Below are 23,881 nucleotides of genomic sequence, written 5' to 3' on the forward strand. Positions count from 1 at the left end.
AAAAAAAACCTGCCTGCCTTTGTCTCCTCAGTGTTCAGATTAAAGGCATGTGCCACCACCACCACCATCACCCAGATCCAAAAGGTTCTATATGGAACATCTAAGTAACTTTTTAAAAGAACCTGACAATATGTGAGCATATTTCTGGGCTATGATAATATAGATGACATCATCAAAGCATAATATATCTATTCAAAAGTATACTAAGATTTAAACTTGACCTTTTTCTCCCTTCTCTACACAACACTTTTACATAAAACAGTGATGTAAGCTATATTTGTAAACTATGTCTTTCATTGGCATACAAAATCTAAATACTATCCCATTACCTTTGAAATTTATTCTTAATATACCTTAATATCCACATATACCAGATTTTTCTGGTTTCAATGAGTAGATATGGAAAAATCAAGAACTGAGCTTTCACATTCTACAATGCAGACCAAAACAATAAAAGGGGAAACTGACATGAGGAAAATATACAAAGGAATGACTGATTTCTCAACTCCTTCATGCTAAAGTATCCATGGTAGTGCTTCAAGCAGCTTTTCCTCTTCTTATATCAACTGTCACTAGATCTTGTATTTGCTTGTATGATCACAAGTAAATCATACACTGAATAATACAAACTATTATTTCTCTCTCTAAACTATCAAGAGCTAAATTCTTACTTTAGAAGTTTTTGTTAAGGGATTAATATAATAGCAATCTCTCAAAATCCCTTTTCCTCTCTTTGTCTCTCTGTCTCTGTTTGCTTCTCTCTGACACACACACACACACACACACACACACACACACACACACACAAAATCAATAAACGAATCTTATCCAATATAGTGACAAGTAAATGATGTCAAATTTTCCCAGGTTTTAATGTTTTGGTTTTTATTATTTCTTAATAAATAGTATGGGTAGATATCCCTGTTACATATGAATCTCATGGTATTCCTGTCTTTGCTTCTACACATTAAGATAACAGGTATGTGCTAACCTGTCTGGCTGTTAACTCAGTTTTAAAGAACCTTGTAACATCTAGTAACATGGTAAGGGTGTATCTCAAAACAACAACAACAAAAACAAAAACAAAACAACATAAAAATAGCACAGACAAATGACTAGGTGATATAGTTTAAGAACCTGAAAAAATATGAATAAGTCACAATGGATTGTAAGAAAAATAAAAGCAAAAATAATATTTTAAAAATACACATATTTAATTTTACAGTATAAAAATAAAGCAGAAATTGATGAAGCATGAAAAAATATAATGGGTCAATGACTCATTAAGCTGAATTTTTGAAATGATGAACAAATTTAATGTACACAATTGACAAAAAGAAGAAAGTGATGGCCTAAATAACTAGAATCAGATATGATCAAGGAAACACATCAAACATTTAAAAAGTCAAGGATAATAATATAAGGGAACACTTTAGAAATATATGCTCCATTATGTCAGAACTTAAAACCTAGATCTAAAAGAACTGGGTGAATTTAAAATTTTTCCAGTCTACCAAAGTTGAACCAAGAGTTGTCTTCTTAACAAACTGGAAATACACTATGAAAGAAACAGTAGAATAAAACCTCTGACAATAAGAGATATGGGAGGATTTAGAAGAGGGAAAACTGTTATCAAAATGTATTACATAAAAATAAATAAACAAAATAGTTTAAAAAGCCCTGGATCAGATTTATTCATAGAAGAGTTCTACCAGATGTTCACTGAAAATGTGCTGTCAAATTTCTTATAGGATTCAAAAATAGAAACACAAAGAAAATTTAAATTGATAGGGTTAAAGTTTGATTATAAAGAAATCTATATATTTTCAAATGGTCATTGTATGTAATGTTTATTTAGAAAGAACTTCAACATTAGAGAAAGTTGTCACATTGAATTACACTAATGATCATCTATTTTGGGACAATAAGCATTTAAACTTGACATGATTTATTGAAGGTAACACACATTTATTCTGAAGTTTTTCTATGACAAATATATGTCCTCCATCCTTTTACAAGGAAAAAATCAGAAGCTGAGGGCTCTTGAAATCTAAATGGTGGTATTTTCAAGAAATTCAATGCTATGAATAACCAAAATAGTCTACAGAATTGATTCAGATTAAACAATATGAAAGCGACATGGCTTTTGCAAATTCTGTTTTATCCCACAGAATAAAACACAACTAAACCAACTAATGAAATGTAAATATGAGCAATGCATACGGCATACTCTTAAACTAGTCATAATGCATCTGATATTCTTAAATTTTATTCTGCTTTCTTTTATAGATATTTTCTCACAAAATATATGATAATTATATTTCTTCTCCCTCTAATTATGTTTCATCACCACTCCTTTTCTTAAATGTAACCACCCCTTTCTTTCTTTCTTTCATTAGAAAAGAAACAGGAATCTAGAGGATAACTATATAATATAATATAATCCTTACCAAAATACTATAATATATTATAACATATTACATTGTAATATATTATAATATAGTTAATATTATAGTTTAACAAGACAATCAACATTTCTTACATTTTAATCCAAGATTAAAGGAACATAAGCACACTTATATGGTTATAAAATAATCACAGAAAAATTTTGGCCAGTGTGAACTGCATATCTTAAATGAAAACAAAGTTCTGTGACATGTATAAACAGAAATAAGATGAGAAGAATAGGGAGGGAAAGAGTAATGGAAATAATAAGTGAAATGAATGCAGAGCATAAGTCAGATTATATAAGAAGCATGTGGTTCTATAATTACATCAAAATTAAATATAAAGAAAAACTTGTTACCATAGTGTATAATTAAGCAATTTATGAAAAATGCAAACATTGAGACAAGGTATCACTATGCAACCTTTGCTGTATCACTATGTAAACTTAGCAAAATTTGGAAACTTTATGTTGCTTCTACAACTAAAAATCTATTTAGTTTTATAAAATCATGGCCATTAAGCATTTAACTTAGTCTTAATTTAGGCTTTAAAAATATTATTTCACCTATTAGATTGGCTGTTATTTACAAAGCTATTGAAACTTAGTAAAAACAAAACTATGAAAATTAGCACTATATAACACCACTGCTCTGGCTTAACCCACAAAACATATGCAGGTAACTTCACAATATTGACAGAAACCAAAGACATATACAGATGATGATTTAATATTACCATACTTGGAAAACTATTATATAAGCAGGAACTCAAAAATATTATCATAGTTATATAATTATACACATCATCAACATCATCACAAGCATCAGCAAACATATTTTTGTAAACTCCATAAACCACTATGATAGATTAAATGGAAAAATCATTAATACAAAGATCTTACATCTAAAATCTCCATGTACATTTATATAAACATAAGAAAGTTACTGACTAGTATATACACCATGAACGTTTATCCCTTATTATAAGCTGCTATGGAACTGGAATAGCAGATTAGCAATTAATGACCAAAGAATTATTTAATCACAATACATGTTGATATTATATTGAACTAAAACATCTAATTTTAAAATAGTTAATATGACAGTCCTTTAATACATCTCTTCACATAATAGGGACCTCCCACCATCAAATTATTTTTAATGCTACTTCATAACTATGATTGTGCTACTGTTATGAATTATAATGTAAAATATCTGTGCTTTACAATGGTCTTAAGTGACCCCAGTCAAAGGTATATTCAACCCACAAAGGGGTTGGGACCTATAGGTTGAGAATCACTCATGTAGAGCATTCAGAAACTTGTACAAGAAAAGATACTCTTTCTGTACCTTCTAATCCTAAATCTACCAAAGTCTGTCTGGATGAAACTAGACCTATACAACTGACTACAGGTTAGACAACTATCTGCTAAAATATAAATATAACCCAAGATTTGTGTATTGCAACTATTTATGGGGGCATAGTTTAATGATTAGCCTTAATTGTTTTTGTACTACAAGAACAGATTCCTAGTTTCAAAAATATGGTCTGTAAATCTAGAGTTTTACAAAGTTTTGTGGCCCTTAACACAAACTGACAAGTTGTAGTGGTGTCTGATTAGTCATAAGCAATCTGACCTCAGAAAATGTAAACATGAGAGACTAATTGAAATACACTAATTTAACCTTGCAATTAAAACAGAAAAACAACAGTGCATATAAAATAAATGAGCATTATAAAAAGAATCCAGGATGCACCTCAGGATATCGCTAAAATGTAATAATAATATAATGAGTAAGGAGATATGGATTGTACTACAAATTTATGAGACTAAAAATAATCTGTGAAGTGTCCTGTTCTCAGCTATATTCTGTCTTACACATAACCTGGGTTCCAGTGATCCAACTGGAATTCCCAGTTGGCTTTTTCCATTGAGCTTTCTTACTGACACCTTTTAAGTAATGTGTAAGGAAACAATTCAAGCATTCAAAATATGATTATTATATAATCTTGAATTTCATTTCTGACTTCTACAGACACCTGACACACACATACACACATGCAGACATATATATCCAAACACTTTAAAATTCTTACCAATTATTTTCACTCTTACAATTATTAAAACCGATTGAGAAAGGCAGACAGTCGTTTTCAAATGAACTGGTGACTTATTGTCTAGAAACACACAACTAATATTGAAAACAATCACTACTTCACATTACTTAGTTTAAGGAGATTAACATAAAAAACCCACATTATACAGAAAACTAAAAATCACTTTGAAACATTGAGATTTTACTCACACCTGAAAAGTGATATCAAAAAAATATGATGCCACACATCTACAATATAGCATCACTATGTCTCTCCTTATTATTGCAAGGACATTTCTCAACCCACTCAGTTACAAGGGCATCAAAGTCTCCAGTAGTCATATTGGAGAAAAAGCAAACCATAGAGACGCATATTGCTGCCCTAGACAGAGACCTTAGTATCAGCAAAAATAGCACCAGAGCATCTTCTCTAAAGAACACCACTGTGCCAATCTTCTTTAGGGCCTGCCTAAAATCTGAGTTTCTTATTCAAAGGAGGAAGAGGATATCTCACAAATGATAACAAAACTGGTATAGAGGGAGATTCAATTAGTCAAGAAATGTTGCTATAATCTGAAGTATCATAAAAATGTTTATATACATTAGCTATGCAACCCACTTAGAAAAGTTTCTCCCATTTGCAAATTAAAATATGAATAAAAGATAATAAGCAACAAACAATATGAGAGTCCAAAATATACTGAAAACAGAAGTATTAAACATTTTAGGCAATTACTTGCCAAGAGCAGGTCATTTCTATTCCTTGGAAATCTTCTATACAATTTGTGAGATAATAAAGGTAAACTAATACTCCAGAAACAATAAATATATAATGGTATTTGGGAGATGCTGTAGATGAAACTTTCAGAAAGGCATATTTGATGTGTATCTGAAGATGTTCACCACCTAGGAGAGTACATAGAAGTAGACTTTAAGTGAAAAAAGTAACATGTTACCAGTTTTTCAATAAATAAATATCATCCTCAAGATTTTACAAGAATTCCACTGAAGCAGCATCTAGTTCTGAAGGCAATGACAAATTATATATATATGAAATGGCTGTTATCATTTTCCTCATTTATTTCTTATTTTACATATTTTATATGCTATTTAATCACTTTATTTTTTTACCCTAGTATTTTCAATATAGGACCCTTAGATTCTATATCCTAGCAACTAATAGATTAAAATATGTACTATATTCAATAATATTTTATGGAAATATTTTTTTAAAAAATACAAATCCTAACATCAGTGAATCAACAGCAAAAGGATTACTTATTGCTTGCAACCTATAGTGAACTCCATCTATTGGAAGAAAAAAAAGAGAGAGAAAATAAATATCTATTGTATCTGAAGTCCTAAAAGCTTCTTTCACAACCTTTGCAGTGATTTGAAGAATAATATCTCCTGCCAACTGCCATGCTTTCACCACCTAAGACCCTAATGAATGGTTTCTTTTAAAGTGGCCTTACTCATGGTGTTTTGTCATAAAAATCAAAATGCGACTAAGACAGAAGTTGGTACCAAGAGTGAAGTATTGCTCTGATAGTCCTTAGCACACTGTGTTTTGAAAGTATATGTAAAAATTTAAGACTTTGGACTTGGAAAGCAGTTGGATGCTGTAAGCAGGGTTTAACAAGTCATTCTAGCAGAAATTTGGAAGATAGTAGTGATGAAGGCAATGTGAGCTATGGAGCCCTATCAAAAGTTTACACAGTGGAAACAATATTAGCAACTAGTCTAGATACCATCTCATGTTATTTTGGCAAACAATTTGGTTATTTCCCTTTCTCATAAGAATCTTCCTGTGGGCCAAGAAGTGGGAGTGGTTGGGTAAGTGATTCGGGGGAAGGGCACGGGGGAACTTTTGGGATAGCATTGGAAATGTAAATGAAGAAAATACCTAATTAAAAAAAAACGAATCTTCCTGTGGCTGAACTAAAACAAAATTAGATTAATTTCTTTGCTAGAAGAGTTTTTAGGACAGCCTAATATAGGTTCTGTCACTTGGTTATTAGTGATTACTCTAGTATAGGTCTATAATGAGAAAGAACAAGCAAGACAAAAAAAATTAAAATAAAAACATAGTGTGAAGAGAAAAAGAGCACCAAAAAAAAATCAATATTGGAACTAAGGCTTGTACTGAAAAGATAAGGAGAGTCATGGAGGGAATTGAATAAAGGGTGTAATACCCCCAGGGTCTATCAAGCTAATACTGCAACTTGTGAAAGAAAAAGGCCAAGGAATTTTCTATTCCTAGGAAGCAAAAACAAATAAAAATGTGTGCAAATATAATTCAAAGGGGTCATACTTTATATCAAGCAAGTAGCTGAAGTAGGTAGTTTAGGAGATATGGTTGTGGCTTTAGAATCATGGAGAATACAGGAATAAAATGGTCACAGACTCTTCCTTCTTTGTTCTGGAAAGCAGCTGATGCCAGGCTCAAGGTACTATAGTCCCTGCAGTTTTGAGAGGCCATGGCATGAAGCTGTGAAAGTGAGACTGCAGGATATTAAAGGTGTCAGAACAATCATGGGCTTTCTGTCAAGCAGGGCTGCAGGCATGGAGTGAAACTAGACCACGAGAAAGAAGTATGCTTTATTCAACAAAACTTGGAAGAGAAAGGCATGTAAGCACTGTGGTATAAGACATGGAAGTATAGGAAATGTACTTTGCTGGGTTTCACTCTTACTCTGATCCAGTATTTTCTTACTATGCTTTCATTTCTCTACGTCTAGAAAGATAATGATTTCTGGAACTGTGTATTGGAAGCATATAACATACTTTTTGACATTTATAAGCTTTATAATTAAAAGAATGCCTTGATTTTCATATGAAACTTTGGACTTTTAATGTGTTAACACTGTCAAAGTCTATGAAGTGATTTAAAGTAGGAGTAAATTTTGAATTTTCATATAACCAGAAGCTTTTGTAGGCCAGAGAATGCAGTAGTTTAAGTAAGAATGGCATCTGTAGGTTCACATATTTGAATTCCTGATTCGTGTTAATTCCACTGGGCAAGAATAAGAGCTTTACCACAATTTTTGAGCTAAATCTGAAGCAATCTTTATTAAATACTGGTCACCATATCACAGCAAATTACATTATGGAGGAATTTTAAAGGTAAAACCCACAAAAGACTGTGTAATTCCTGCCTTTGTCCAATTAGTGGAAAGCAAACATCTAGATATACTTTCTGCCTCACTACCTCCTGCCTACATGTGATCAAGTATATGCTGTATAGTTGGGAAAACCAATATTGTTTATAGGAGCAAAAAATAAGGATTGTTATCATGAATAAACTACAGCCTTCAGTATTCCAAGAATTTATCTGTCCTTGAATAAGTGGGGCTAACATGTTAGAAACATTTTATAGATTTCTCAAGCAGAGTAATTTAAACTTAAAATATAATTTTATCCATTACATGCTCAGTTGGTGGAACTATTTAGAAAATATTGGGATGTATGCTTTTTGGGAGAAGGTGTGTCACTGGTGGTAGGCTTCTATGTGATACCTCTCTGCATTTTGCTAATCCATTCAGATATCAGATATCAGCTACTGCTCTAGTACCATGCCTGCCTGCTTGCTGCCAAGCAAGAATAATCATGTATTAATCCTCTGAACTATAAATGCTCAGTAAATTATTACCATTATAAGTTCCACTGGTCATGGTAGTTTATTCACAGCCACTGCAAAGCGTAAATCCCTAAGGGTAAGAAAATGTTTTTATTTCAAGTATCAAACTCATGACATGCTATCCTATAATAACAAAATTACTTTTACTAAAATATAGTTTATCAATATATTGGCCACAGTGTATGTTTATAAAGAAAAAATTGAACAGCTGCGGCACAAATATTTTGTTTTATTTTATTGAGACTGGTTGTTTTGGGTGTCTTGGAACTCTGTAGCCCAGGGTGGCCTTGAACTCAGTGACCCAAGAGTGCTGCAAGAGTATTGGGAATAAAGATATGTACCTACACTTCCTGCTATGTAATTACTTATAAACAATGTAGACAGGGGCTGGTGAGATGGCTCAGTGGGTAAGAGCACCCGACTGCTCTTCCAAAGGTCTGATGTTCAAATCCCAGCAACCACATGGTGGCTCAAAACCACCCGTAATGAGATCTGATGCCCTCTTCTGGTGTGTCTGAAGACAGACAGCTGCAGTGTACTTACATATAATAAATAAATAAATCTTAAAAAAAAAACAATGTAGACAAATAAATATAATATATGCCTTCATGATCTTTCCTATAGCAGGTGTTTATATGGTGTTTGCTGTTAAAAGAGGTGAGTAAAAAGAAATTAAAGCATGTTTCAAAATACATGAAGGATGTATTCATAAATCAAATAAAAAGGTATTAGCAAACTATTTTCACCTCAAGACCTGTGTACTACCTAATATGGCTAGCAGCATATAGAAACATGCACATGGAATTAATATTTAAACTTCAAATACTTCATGTTACATGTAGCAAATGTAATATCCCAGTACATTTTTTGACATATATCTATACTCCTTTCAGTTCTTCCTTTCAGTTCTGCCACCTAATTATCTTCTATTCATTTACAATAGATTTATTCTTAAACATATATTGATAATTAATATTTTAAATTTGCTGAGTATACAGATAAAAGATTATGGGCTCTATACAGATACTATCACCTTTTATTGTTGAGATGGGAAGAAGATGTTTCAGTGTTGTCAAGGTGACCTCAAATGTGCAGGCCTCCTGTGTTGTCTCTTAAGTAGATAGGAGTAGAGTTGGGCCACACTACTCCTGGATCAGAGAAAAACCACATTCTATAGAAATAACAGACAAATATAATGAATCAAAAGTTATATAATGTTCGTGTAGAAACTGAATCAAAGTTATGAAGCACTCCTTTCTTCTATTAAGACTGTAATCATTTCACTATCTCATACACAGTATGTTTAATGAAATTTAAATAGGATATGTTTTATCCTCAAATATTATAAATGTAGTAGATTTAATATAATACTAGACAAATATTTACAAGTAATACAACTGAGGTATTGATGCATGGCAGCTTTTTTGAAAAATAAGGTCTACACATAGTAAACATTCTAACATGGAAGTGACAGACTATAATCATCTATTTCTTGAGAGATGCTTTCTGGATGCAGTCTAGACTATTCTTGAATCAAAAATGGAACTGCATAATCCTCCCTGTATCTAAATTTCCAGGTAGACATGAACATATTGAACTTATTTCTTTTTTTTTTGTTTTTTTTGTTTTTTTTTTTAAAGATTTATTTATTTATTATATGTAAGTACACTGTAGCTGTCTTCAGACACACCAGAAGAGGGAGTCAGATCTCATTACAGATGGTTGTGAGCCACCATGTGGTTGCTGGGATTTGAACTCTGGACCTTCGGAAGAACAGTCGGGTGCTCTTACCCACTGAGCCATCTCACCAGCCCCCTTGAACTTATTTCTTATATTGAAAACCATTTGGGAAAGTAGAAAAGATGAACGAAAGTTGGTACATACGATGCCCAGAATGTAGTCAGAAAGTTGTTGACTGACATGCACAACATCTAAAGAAATATTCAAATTGTGATTTTATGTATTTATTATTGATCTATTATAGCTACTTTTATACATAGTCTAACTCTGTATCCAAGCCTAATCTGGAACTCAGTATATACCCCTGACTGTCCTTAAATCATCAGTGCTCCTTCAACCTTAGCATGCTGAATGTTGGGATTAAAGGTGGAAGCCACTATGTCATGTGGTTACATAGTTTAAAATGGCCTGGAACTCTTGTGATCTTTCTAGACTAACATCCTGAATACTGGGAATATGGGAATCAGCATGATAACAAGCTCTAAAATATAAAAGTTTACCTTTAGCTAGAGATATAGTAGTTCAGTTGATATAGAAGTTATCCAGCCTGAGGGAATCTCTGAATTTGAATGCCAGAACCAAATAAACCTGGTGTTCTAATATTTGACTGTAATCCCAGAATACTCCTAAAGTAGGGTTAGGGGAATCAAAAGTTAAAAGGTTATTCTCTGCTATATAATCCATTAAAGGTCAGCCTGGGATACATAAGAATATCCTCTAAATAAGTAATTATAATTTTGATCAGAAACAAAATCTTAGTTTGTGAATTAGCTAGTAATTTTTCTACTTTAATTAACTTTTTACTAACAAAATACTTTGTTTAATTAACACTTCTATGATTTCACTTTTTTAAAGATATCTTTATTTTAAATATGTGAGTACAGAGTTGCTATCTTCAGACACATGAGAAGAGGATATCAGATCTCATTACAGTTGGCATCGAGATTTCACAACATGAAAAAATGGCACTAAGCAACATTTAATCTGAAGATAAAAATGATCCCTTTATAATGATTAAGAAGCAATTCATGTATTATAAGTTAAAACAAGAAATTAATAGTCTCACAGCAAAACTAAAAGGAGAGAATTACATAAACATACTGCCATCTACAACAACAAAAATAACAGAAATTAACAATTATCTGTCTTTACATAAACAGACTCAATTTCCCAATAAAAGGCATAAACTAATAGACTGGATATGCAAACAGAACACAGCATTTTGCTGCAAATAAGAATCACACCTCATCCTTTTGTCTCAGCTCCAAACTTTGTCTCTGTAACTCCTTCCATGGGTGATTGTTTCCATATGTATCAAAAGATGGCCTAGTCGGCCATCACTGAAAAGAGAGGCCCATTGGACAGGCAAACTTTATATGCCCCAGTACAGGGGAACGCCAGGGCCAAAAAGTGGGAACGGGTGGGAGAGTATGGGGGACTTTTGGGATAGCAGTGTAAATGTAATTGAGGAAAATATGTAATAAAAAATATTAAAAAAACAAAAGAATCACACCTCAATAACAGACACTACCTCATAGTAAAAGTCCTGAAAAAAAATCTTCAAAGCAAATGGTGCCAAGAAACAAGCAGGAGTTGCCATTCTAATATACACCAGACTTTCTACAAAAGTTATCAAGCAAGATGAGAAAGGACACTTCATGTTCATCAATAGAAAGTCTCAACTCTGAACAACTATGCCTCAAATTCAAAGGTACATACATTCATAATAGAAACTTTACTAAATTCCAAGATTCATATTGAACCACATACAATAATAGGGAGAGACTTTAACACCCCACTCTCATGATTGGACAAGTCATTGAAACAGAAACTAAACAAACACACAGTGAATTAATAGAAGTTATGAACCAAATGGGTTTAGCAGATATTTACAGAACATTACCGCTAAAACAAAAGAAAATACCTTCTTCTCAGCACCTCATGGTATCTTCTCCATTATTGATCATATAATCTGTCACACACCAAGCCTCAACAGATACAAGAAGATTGAAATAATCTCGTGTATTCTATAAGTTCAACACTGACTAAAGCTAGACTTCAATAACAACACAAACAACAAAATACTCACATACCTGTGGAAATTGAACAAGTCTGTACTCAGTGATAACTTGGTCAGGGAAGTAAGAAAGAAATTAAAGCTTCCTGAAACACAAAGAAAATGGTAATACAGCGTACGCAAACTTATGGGACACAATGAAAGCAGTTGTAAGAGGAAATTTTATAACACTAAGTGCCCTGGTAACGAAATTGTAGAGACCACACATTAGCAACTTAACAACACAACTGAAAGCCCTAAAATAAAAAGAAGCAGACACCCCTAAGAGGAGTAGAGGGCAGGAAAGAGTCAAACTCAGGGTCAGACTCAACCCAATAGAAACAAAGAGAATGATACAAAGAATCAACAAAACTAAAAGCTGATTCTTTGAGAAAATCAACAAGATATATAAACCAGCAGGCAACCTAACTAAAGGGCCCGGAGATAGTATCCAATTTAACAAAATCAGAAATAAAAAGAGACATAAACTGAGGACATTCAAAAAAAAAAAAACCATCATATTCTACTACACAACCATATACTCAGCACAACTGGAAAATCTTGATGAAATATATAATTTTCTAGACACATATAACATACCAAAGTTAAGAGCAAAAAACCTACCTAAATAGGACCTATCCCCTAAGGAAATTAAAGAAGTTATTAAAAACCTCCCAATCCAAAAAAAGCTCAAGGCCTGATGGCTTTAGTGCAGAATTCTACCAGACCTTCAAAGTAGAGCTAATATCAACTCTTCTCATACTATTTCACAAGAGAGGGAGAAAAGCAACACTAATTCCTTCTATCAATATACAATTACTTTGATACCTAAACCACACAAGGATCCAACAAAAAAGAGAACTTCAGACAAATTTTGCTTATGAATATTGATTTAAAAACTCAATAAAATTATCACAAACTGAATTCAAGAACACATCAACAAAACCATTATTCATGATGATCAAGTAGGCACCATCCCAGGGATATAAGGTTTATTCAATATAAAAAATCCATTATTGTAATACACTATATAAGCAAACTCAAAAAAAATCACATTATCATCTCATTAGATGCTGAAAAGGCCTTTGACAAAATATAACACCCCTTGCATGTAAAAAGTATTGGAGAGATCAGGAATTCAATGCTGATACCTAAATATAATAAAAGAAATATGCAGCAAACCAACAAACAATATCAAATTAAGTGGAGAGATACTTGAAGCAATCACACTAAAATCTGGGACAAAACAAAGATGTCCATTATCACCATATCTATTCAATATAGTATTCTAAGTTCTAGCTAGAGCAAAAAGACAACAAAAGGAGATCAAGGAGATATAAATTGGCAGAGAAGAAGTCAAAGTATTCCTATTTGCAGATGAGAGGATAGTATATATGAGCAAACCCATAAATTCTACCAGATAACACCTAAACCTGATAAACAACTTCATCAAAGTGGCTGGATAGAATATTAACTCAAATGAGTCAGTAGCCTTCCTTTATACAAATGATAAATGTGCCAGGCAGTGGTGGTGCATGCCTTTAATCCCAGCATTTGGGAGGCAGAGGCAGGCAGATTTCTGAGTTTGAGGTCAGCCTGGTCTACAGAGTGACTTCCAGGACAGCCAGTGCTACACAGAGATACCCTGTCTTGAAAAAACAAAAACAAAAACAAACAAGTGAAAATGATAAGTGTGTTGAAAAAGAAATTAAGAAAAGAACACTCTTCCTAATAGTCACAAATAATGTAAAATATCTTAAGGTAACTCTAACCAAACAAGTGAAAGTTCTGTATGACAAGAAATTGAAGTCTCACAAGAAAGAAATTGTAGACCTCAGAAAATGGAGAGATTTCCAATGCTCATGGATTGGCAGAATTACCATAGTAAATATGGCCTTCATACCAGAAGCAACCTACAGATTCAACACAATTCCAACACAATTCTTCAAAGACATGGAAAGAACAATTTTCAATTTCATATGGAAAAAAAAAGTCAGAATAGCAAAATCAAATCTTAAATATAAAAGTTCTGGGGAAATCACCATGCCTGACCTCAAATTCTACTATAGAGCAATAGTGATAAAAACTGCATGGTATTGGTACAGAGACAGACAAGTTGTTCAATGAAATAGAATTAAATACCAGAAATAAAACCACACAGTTCTGGACATTTGATCTCTGACAAAGAATCCAAAAATATACAATGGGAAAAAAAGAAAGCAATTTCAATAAATGGTGCTGGTCAAACTGGAAACAGTATGTATAAAAATGAAAATAGGACCAATCAATATGGAAAAAAATGAAAATAGGTCCATATTTGCCAGCTTGCATAAAGCTCAAGTCCAAGTTTACTGAGGACTTCAACATAAATCCAGATAAACTGAATCTAATAGAAGAGTAAGTGGGAAATAGACTCAAATTCATTGGCACAGGAGTAAATTTCCCAAACAGAACTTCAAAGGCTCAGGACTCATAATGAGGGACCTTTGATGAAATGCTTAACAATAGGGAGAGGGAACTTATAGAGCCCACCTCCAGCAGGAAGACAGGAGGACATCAGGTGAGGAATGGGGTTGCCATCCCACAGTCACACCTTTGACCCATAATTGTTTCTGTCTGAAAAAAATTACAGGGATGGAAATGGAGAGGAACCTGAGGAAAAGAAGGTCCAGTGACAGGTCAAAAGTGGGATCCAGCTGAAGGGGAAGTCCCAAGGTCTGACACTATTACTGAGACTATGGAGCACTCAGAAAAAGGGATCTACCCTCCGAAAGACCCAACAAGTGGCTGAAAGTCAGATGCAGTTATTTGCACAAAAACAAAGGACAGAATCAGCCGACCCCTGTTGTTGAATTAGGGAAGACTGAAAGAAGCTGAGGAGAAGGGAGGAGGACCAGCTGTCTTAATTAATCTGGACCTATGAGATCTTTAAAACACTGGACCACCAGACAGCATACACAAGCTGATATGAGGCCCCCAACACACATACAGTAGAGGACTTCCAGGTCTGTGTTCATTAAGAGATGATGCATGCACCTAACCCTCAAGAGACTAGAGGCCCCAGGGAGTTTAGAGGTCAGGTAGGGTAGGGTGGGAAGGAAGTGTGATAAATGGGACCTCATGAAACTGAAAAGTTTATGTAAGAAAGAACACTGTCAATAAGACAAAATGGCAATCTACATATTGGGAAAAGATCTTAAAAATCCTACATCTGATAGAGGGCTAGTATCCAATATATACAAAGAACTCAAGAACTTAAGACTCCAGAAAACCAAATAACCCTATTAAAAATGGGGTATAGAACTAAACAGAGACTTCACAACAGAGGAATTTCAAATGGCCGAGAAGCACTTAACAAAATGTTCAAAGTAGTTAGCAATCAGGGAAATGAAAATCAAAATGACTCCAAGATTTCACCAAACACCCAACAGAATGGTTAAGCTCAAAAACTCGAGTGACAGCACATGTTGGTGAGAATGTGGAGAAGAAAGAACACTACTCCATTGATGGTGGGGATGGAAACTGGTACAACTACTCTGAAAATAAATATGGAGGTTCCTCAGAAAATTGGAAATAGATCTATTCAGCTATACCACTCTTGCGCATATACCCAGAAGATCCCCCACCATACCACATGGGTACGTGTTCCAATATGTTCATAGTGGCTATATTTGGTATAGCCAGAAGCTGGAAATTACCCAGATATCACACAACAGAAGAATGGATACATAAAGTGTGGTTCCTTTACACAATAGAATACTTTTCAGCGATTAAGAATGTGGACATCATGAATTTTGCAGGCAAATAAATGAAACTAGAAAGTATCATCCTGAATGCAGCAACTCAGATCCAAAAGTACATACATGGTATGTACTCACTAATAAATGGGTATTGGCCAAAAAATTATAGACTACCCAGGATACAATTCACAGAACTCAAAAAGGTTAACAAGCTGAAGACCCCAAGTGAGTATGCTTCAATCTCACATAGGGATAGAGAAGAAAGCAATCATGGGTGTAGAGGGAGGGAGGTACCTGGGTGTGAGAGGGAACAGAGATGGGAAAAGGGGAACAAGATCATGTATTATAGGAGGAATCTGGAGTTAATCCCTGAGGACAAGCAGAAAGAATGAAAACAGGCTACTTAGGTAGGTAGGAGGTGGGGTAGCCTTTAGAATGTACCAGAAACCTAAGTGGTGAGAGATGTTTAGGAATCAAAGAGAGGGACCTTAGATAAAATGCTGAACAGTGGGCAGTGGGACTTGTAAAATTCATCTCCAGTATAAAGACCTGGCATCAAGTGCAGGTATGGTGTTGCCATCCCACAGTCAAAAACTCTGACCCAGAATTGTCCCTGTCTAAAAGAACTGTAGGGACAAAATGATGAAGAGACTGAGGGAAAGGAGGTCCAGCGACCATCCCAAATTGGGATGCAGTTCAAGGGGAGACTATTATTGATGTTACAGTATTCTTACAGACAGGAGCCTAGCATGGCAGCCCTCTGAGAGGTCCAACAGGATGCAGAAAGAGTCAGATGCAGATATTTAACACGCAACCAATGGACAGAAGTTGGGTAACCCTATGGTTTAATCAAGTAAAGACTGGAAGAAGCTAAAGGATGAGGGAAAACCCATAGGAAGACCAACAGTCTCAACTAACCTGGATGCCTAATATCTCTCAGAAAATGAGCCACCAACCAAACAGCACACACTAGCTGATATGAGACCCCCCCAATACATATAATACAGAGGACTGCCTGGTCTGGCCTCAGTGAGAGAAGATGAACCTAATCCTAGAGAGACTTGAGGTCCCAGGGAGTGGGGAGATCTGATGGGATTGAGTGTTTGGGAACATCCTCTTGGAGATGGGGGAGGAGGAATGTAATAAGGAAGTTTTGGAGGGTGAACCAGGTGGTGGATAACAACTGGACTGTAAAAAAGTTTAAAGAATAATAAAATTTAAATTTATGCCCATATGTATATGTCCTTCTATATGCTTCTGTACATGACTGTAGTGCCCATGGAAACCAGAAAAGAGCACATGCTCTTGTCTGCTGAAACATCTCTCCAGCCTCTTTGTGTTTTGCTATTTGTAATTTATTTCTATTTTATGTATATGAGTACTTTCCTTGCAAGAATGTATATGCCTATATGGAAGACATAAGACTGCATAAAGGTATCCTGGGATTGGTGTTACAAGTGACTGTGAACTATCATATAGATGCTGGGGAAAAAAAAACCTAGATTCTGTGCAAAAGCAACATATGATGTATACATATGATGTGTACTTGTTGTCTTTGCAGAGTTAGCCTTCTAAGTGTTGGGATTGCAAATACAAATTATTACCCTCTGATGACCTTCCATTCCTATCAAATTCAATTTGAATCCTATAAAGCATCTATTCTAGTCAGCTTGAAGTCAAAGAAGCCTTTTATATCTACATATGATAAAATTAAATTATAATTCTAAAGAATACCCATTGACTCTCATAGCATCATTATTCCACGTGGTAATACATTATTCCAAAGCAATAATATTTTTGGTACCTTTTGTCAGTTATCCATTTAAAATGGGTTACCTACTTGTAACACCTATGATAGTCATCAGAACGACAAGATATTAGTAAGCATAAAATAAAGGATACTCACAAGTCGCTCTTAAAAACCAGCTGTCTAATTGAATTTAAGGCAGAGAAAAGAGTGAAGAAATTACAGGTACTGGAAAATTCCTGAATCAAATGACATTATTATAATTATTATTATTATTATTTGACTTTTTTGAGACAGGGTTTCTCTGTATCCCTGGCTGTCCTGGAAGTTACTCTGTAGACCAGGCTGGATTTGAACTCAGATATCTGCCTGCCTCTGCCTCCCAAGTGCTGGCATTAAGGGCATGCACCACCACTGCCCAGCCTCAAATGACATTATTATCCTCAGAAAAGAATCTTCTACTTCTACTACTACTACTCATACACACATGCATGCAATACACACACTGTGTGTGTAGAGATGTGTGTGTATATGTGTATGTATATTACATGCACATGTATATATGTACAAATGTATACATATATGAATAATATCATATGTGGATATATGTATGTGTGTGTATTTATATATAGATATACACACATATATATGAGATCTGATGTATCTGCAGATTGAATTTCAGGACAGCCTGGGCTACACAGAGATACTCTGTCTTTAAAATAAACTAAAAAAAGAATTTATAATTGCCATATGATTCAGCTATACCACTCCTGGGCTTATACCCATATGTATTTATCTATATATGTACTATGCATATAATTTTGGGGGTGCAGGTTGGGTGTGTGTATAGTTAGAAAGATTATATTTCACAACACAAAAAGGGCAACCAATATTGTGTAAATCTCATACACACTGTTGTTTTTTTGTTTGTTTTGTTTGTTTGTTTTTCGAGACAGGGTTTCTCTGTGTATCCATGGCTGTCCTGGAGCTCATTCTGTAGACCAGGCTGGCCTCAAACTCAGAAATCTATCTGTCTCTGCCTCCTAAGTGCTGGGATTAAAGATGTGCGCCACCACTGCCCGGGTTCACACTGATGTTATAAAATATGAACTATCCCAGACAACTTCCAAAGCACTCTGGTTACAAGACATACAACTATCAGCAGGGTAATTGTGGTGAACACTTTAATCACAACACTCAGGAGTATAGACAAGCAGATATGTGAGTAAAAGACAATTCATCTCTACAAAGAGAGTTCCAGGGCAGCAAGGGGAACACAGAGAAAATATACAACTGTCATATGATTTAGTTATACTACTCCTGGGCATATAACCAAAGAACTTTATGTAATACCCTAAGGAATATTTAGACATCTCTGTTCCCTGCTGCTCTATCCACAATAACTAGAAAGTGGAACATAGATGTTCATAAACAGATGAATGACAGGAGATGACTATTAAACCTGTACTACGGAATATTGGTGTTAAAGAAAATTGAAATTTTGTAAGTGATAAATAAATCGAAAGAATTTAAACAAGACTAAGTAAGATAAACAGAGTTTTCCCCTACATGACTACTATTTCTTGTTTGTGTGTGTGTGTGTATGTGTATGTGTGTGTTTAACATGGAACACAATTAAAGGTCTGAGAAAGGAAAAAGGCATTTGAAAGATAATATGTTAAGAGCTAAGGAGTAGTGCTGGCAAGATGGCTCAGCGGGTAAATGCTCTGACTGCTCTTTCCAATGTCCTGAAATCAAATCTCAGCAACCACATGGTGGCTCACAGCTACCCATAATGAGATGATGCCCTTTTCTGGTGCATCTGAAGAGAGCTACAGTGTACCATTTTATAGTTTTATTTTTGTTGTTTGTTTTCTTTTTCGAGATAGAGTTTCTCTGTATCACCCTGGCTGCCCTGGAACTCTGTAGACCAGGCTGGCCTTGAACTCAGAAATCTGCCTGCATCTGCCTCCCAAGTGCGGGGATAAAAGACGTGCTATAAACTATAAACAGGCTGGGCATGGTAGTTTTTAATAAATAAATCTTTGGCTGGAGAGAACAGGGACTGAGTGTGAAGGGCTGACCAGAGCAAGTGGGGCTGACTGGAACTAGTAGAGGTCCTAAAAGTCAATTCCCAACAACCACATGAAGGCTCACAACCATCTGTACAGCTACAGTGTGCTCACATACATAAATAAATAAATCTATAAAAAATAAGAGCTAAGGGGTAGAGGTTGTAGTAACAACAATAATTTCTGAAGTTTAATCCTGGTAGAGGAAAGGCCTAATCAGAGTATGTTCAAGTATAGAAAAATCAGGCTGAAGGAGGCACATAAATACACTTCACAAAAATATGACAAGAGATAGTAACAAATAATGTAGTCAGGAATACTGAGACTTAAATAGTTAAGCAGGACTCATGGGTTCAAAGAAGAAATGGGGATAGTGTGTGTTCAACAGACTAATGATTTATGAAAAAATATATTTAAAACACACTACTTAATCTGTAAGCATTCAAGGAAAATTACTTTTTATGGCTAAACAATGTTCCCATAAGATAGGGGTTGCTAAATGTTACTATCAGCACAAGATAGGATATGTCCCAAACAGTTAAGTCAGAAAGATCCCAGAGGTTTACAATCCAACACAGACTTTGGTAACCCACCATAATCACATGGAAAGACCTTATGTTAAAAGATAACACATACTTCAGGGAATGTACAGAGATATCAGTATCAAAGGAAATATAAAAATTTCTCCTTTATTGATAGTATTACTGAACTAAAATATTAAAAGTCATGGGATACAGCACTATTAATTATTGGCCAAAATGTCTCCAGAGCTCTAAAACAACAAAAAGTGACTGACATTTCCCCTAGTTACACAGAACTACTTTTTAAGACGCTACTGCAAATCACACATAAGACCAAATGGAAATCAATCTGAAAACTGGGAGACTTTGTTCATGCTGGCAATCTTCACTGTTGTTATAATGTTCTGCTGAGAGCTACTAGGGGAGAAAACATATCAACTATCCCACCCAATGGTAGACCCTATAGGCTACAGTATTGATCTTCAACAGCAGCATGACAATTACAAGCAAGTTGATAGACTGTTACACTAGAGGTAACTTGATGCCTGGCAGTGTAATCCTCAAAATACAAGAGATCTTAAGTCATAGGATACAAATGCTATTGCAGTTTTACTAAATAATAATTATGCCAAATTCTCTTTTGAATAGTTATCATTATGCTTACAAATTAAGGCCAATATCAGCTTAGGTCTGGGTAGTTTCTTTTTACAGTAGACAGATGTTAATGGAAATATATACAGTTTGTTTACATGTTGAGGATAAGAAAGACTGGATGCCCAGCTCCACATAGGACTAGTATATTATTACCACCTCCACCGAGGCTTATGGACATTACATAGAAGGAAACAAAAAGATATAACTGACAAGGTTGTAGAAGAGTATTGTGTAATTATTGTCTTGAGGTAGGGGGAAAGTAAGTAAAGAAAAAAAGAGAAAAAATTAACACTTATTAATTCAAAGAAGCCATGACTATCTGCAAAACATCAGTCCAGACAAAGTCTCACAATAGATGGAGTATATATAGATTATCTTCAAAGCCCAATAATTCCTGGGGTATTATTGACAGTTAATAATTGTTAGAAAAGGGCGAATAAAGATTTTCATAGTAAACACTAGAAGATTTCCCGTGCCTCATGGAAGGTAGCACACCCATTCACATCATAGGTTTTTGTAAGCTATATATCCAACTTTTTCTGCTGTATCTATCCTGTTTTTAATAACCAGAGTAATTGACCTTGCTCTTATCTTAAACTATGCTACTTTTTTTATTTTTTGCTTTTGTTCCTATCTTTCTCTTTTTTTCCTTTCCTCCTCTATCCTGTTTTTTCTCTAATCGTATGAGCAAATTACATATTCTGGCCATGGTCTTCTGGGTCGTTGTGCCTCACACTATCAAGAGATATCTGACTGCAAAGCTTTACCTCTAAATTTTGAGCACCTCCTTATAGTTACCTCTATTTTCATCTCTCCTCCCCTACTTTCATCATTTTCCTGCTGTTATATACCGTTTAAAATATTTTTCTTTTTTTAAACTTATATTCATTGTGTTAATATACATTTACTCCTTGAACTAGTGACTAAGAGATGACCTTTGTATTTTCAACTATTATTCTGTTTTCCTATTAAGTGAGGCCTTTGGCAGTCTTGCAAGTGACTAATATTATAGTGGAGGTCTGGGGAGATCTTTCCCTAAATAAATAAAAGTGAATAAATATTGAAACTCAAAAAGAAAACAACAAAGAAGATAGGATAAAATAAGTTAGTTAAGGATATATAATTTTATTAAATAAGGGCAAGTAATATGAATACTACAGAAAATTTAAATTATCCTAGAAATGAAGTACTAAACAAGTCAAATACAGAGTACAGTGAAAATTGCGATAGAAAATGAAGGCAAGGCGGGGCAGTGGTGGCGCTCGCCTTTAATCCCAGTACTTGGGAGGCAGAGGCAGGCGGATTTCTGAGTTCAAGGCCAGCCTGGTCTACAGAGTGAGTTCCAGGACAGCCAGGGCTACACAGAGAAACCCTGCTGCATATGTTGCAGAGAACAAATAGCCTTATCTATGGGTGGAGAGGTCCTTGGTTCTATGAAAGCTCCATAGATGCCCAAGTGTAGGGGAACTGAGGGTGGGGATGTGGGAGTGGGTAGGTAGGTAGAGGAACACCCTCATAGAAGCAGGGGAAGGAGAATGGGTTAGGGGGCTTCTGGGAGTGAAACAGGGAAAGGGGATAACATTTGAAATGTAATGAAGAAAATGTCCAATAAAAACAGGAAAAAAGCAAAAGAGAGGAGGGGAGAGAAGGGGAGGGGAGGGAAGGGGAGGGGAGGGGAGGTGAGGAATGAAGGAAGGAAGGCAGAAATTTGGTACATTTCAAGGAGAACTTTAAGTTTAAATATATATATATATATATATATATATATATATATATATATATATATATGTATCTTAAAGGTATGAATTATGGACATAGAAGAATGGAAAAAACTGCATGCAAAAAGAAATAGAAAATATTTTCAGTACTATCATTGTAAACAAAATTATGCTCCAATTGAAGGAAAGGATGTTTATTCTGAGACAAGATACATGTAGAACAGCAGATAGGTTTGTGACAAAAAACAAACAGAAAAATGGTATATTGAAAAATGAAATAGGGAAACATGAGGGCATATATAAAAATAGGCCTATCAGAAAACGAAAAAGCAGAATTGTGCTGAAAAATGCAATTCAAATCCTGAAAGGACACATTTGTGAAACCCAGCTATTTAGCTCAGCAAAATAACTATGACATTGGAATGGTAATTAAAACATTCTATGACATATGCAGATTAAAGAATTATATGATAACAAAGTTGACCCTATATAGGGCAGTAGAAGTAATCCTTATCCTAAAATGAAAGGTAAAACTACCCAAGAAGGCACAAAGAAAAAAGTAAATTATATAACAAAATGAGAACTAAGAAATTATCACAAACAATAAAATTATAGGAATACATGACACATAATAAACATAATGGTCAATTGTCCCCCAAGTGACTGAGCAGCACATAGCACACATATGACTGAAAAGGCAGCATTAATTGAACTTAGTATGCTAAAGTCACAAAGAGGACAAGATGATGGAAGGAGTTCATGAGACTAAATAGATATAAATAAGAAACATACTTTGTATTTATTCATGAACTATTATATTAATCAAAAGATTTCATCCAGTTGCAGTCTCCAAGAAACATATCTTGTCCTAAAAGACTGTTACTATCTCTGTGTATAATGTTGAATACCCTTACCAAAACAATGGAATGAATAAATTAATTAGCTGGCATAAAAATTAATTCTACAATGTGAAAAAAATGGTATTAAGCTGCTTTTAGTCAAAAGAGATAAAAATAGTTCCTTCAGAATGATTAAGAAACAATTCTTCATTAATGTATCATGAGTAAAACCAATAAATTAATTATCTCACAGCAAAAAACAAAAGGAAAGAATCACATATTAATCATGCCACCTACAACAACAAACATAACAGGAACTAACCATCATCTTTAATATCTCTCAATATCAACAGACTCAATTCACCAATAAAAGGACATAAGCTAACAGACTGGATACAGCAGGAGCCAGTATGTTCCTGCGTACAAGAAACACACCTAAATGACAAAAATAGACACTACCTCAGAGCAAAAGGCTGGAAAAGTCTTCCAAGAAAATGGTCCAAAGAATCAAGCCACAGTTGCCATTTTAACATTCAATAAAATAAGGGCCACAAGCCTCTTCCGGTCAGACCAGAACCAGGGTAGCTAGGGCACAGGGTCGGCTGACACT

The 23,881-nt window shown here is 34.6% G+C and overlaps 1 long non-coding RNA gene across 1 annotated transcript in view; it reads right to left on the reverse strand.

The window, feature by feature from the left end:
* Positions 1 to 1,255: 1,255 nt before the first annotated feature.
* The window catches only part of LOC115031512, a 32,416-nt gene continuing 9,790 nt past the window's right edge, over positions 1,256 to 23,881 (reverse strand). Inside the window, exons 5-9 of the long non-coding RNA XR_003837152.1 lie at positions 12,018 to 12,087; positions 10,425 to 10,550; positions 9,218 to 9,355; positions 8,197 to 8,254; positions 1,256 to 5,450 (exon numbers count right to left, since the gene is read on the reverse strand). This is a non-coding gene — a long non-coding RNA (uncharacterized LOC115031512). The remainder of the gene's footprint in view (positions 5,451 to 8,196; positions 8,255 to 9,217; positions 9,356 to 10,424; positions 10,551 to 12,017; positions 12,088 to 23,881) is intronic.

Source organism: Mus caroli, chromosome 7 (genome assembly GCF_900094665.2).
Source record: "Mus caroli chromosome 7, CAROLI_EIJ_v1.1, whole genome shotgun sequence".
In the NCBI taxonomy this organism is placed as follows: Eukaryota; Metazoa; Chordata; class Mammalia; order Rodentia; family Muridae; genus Mus; species Mus caroli.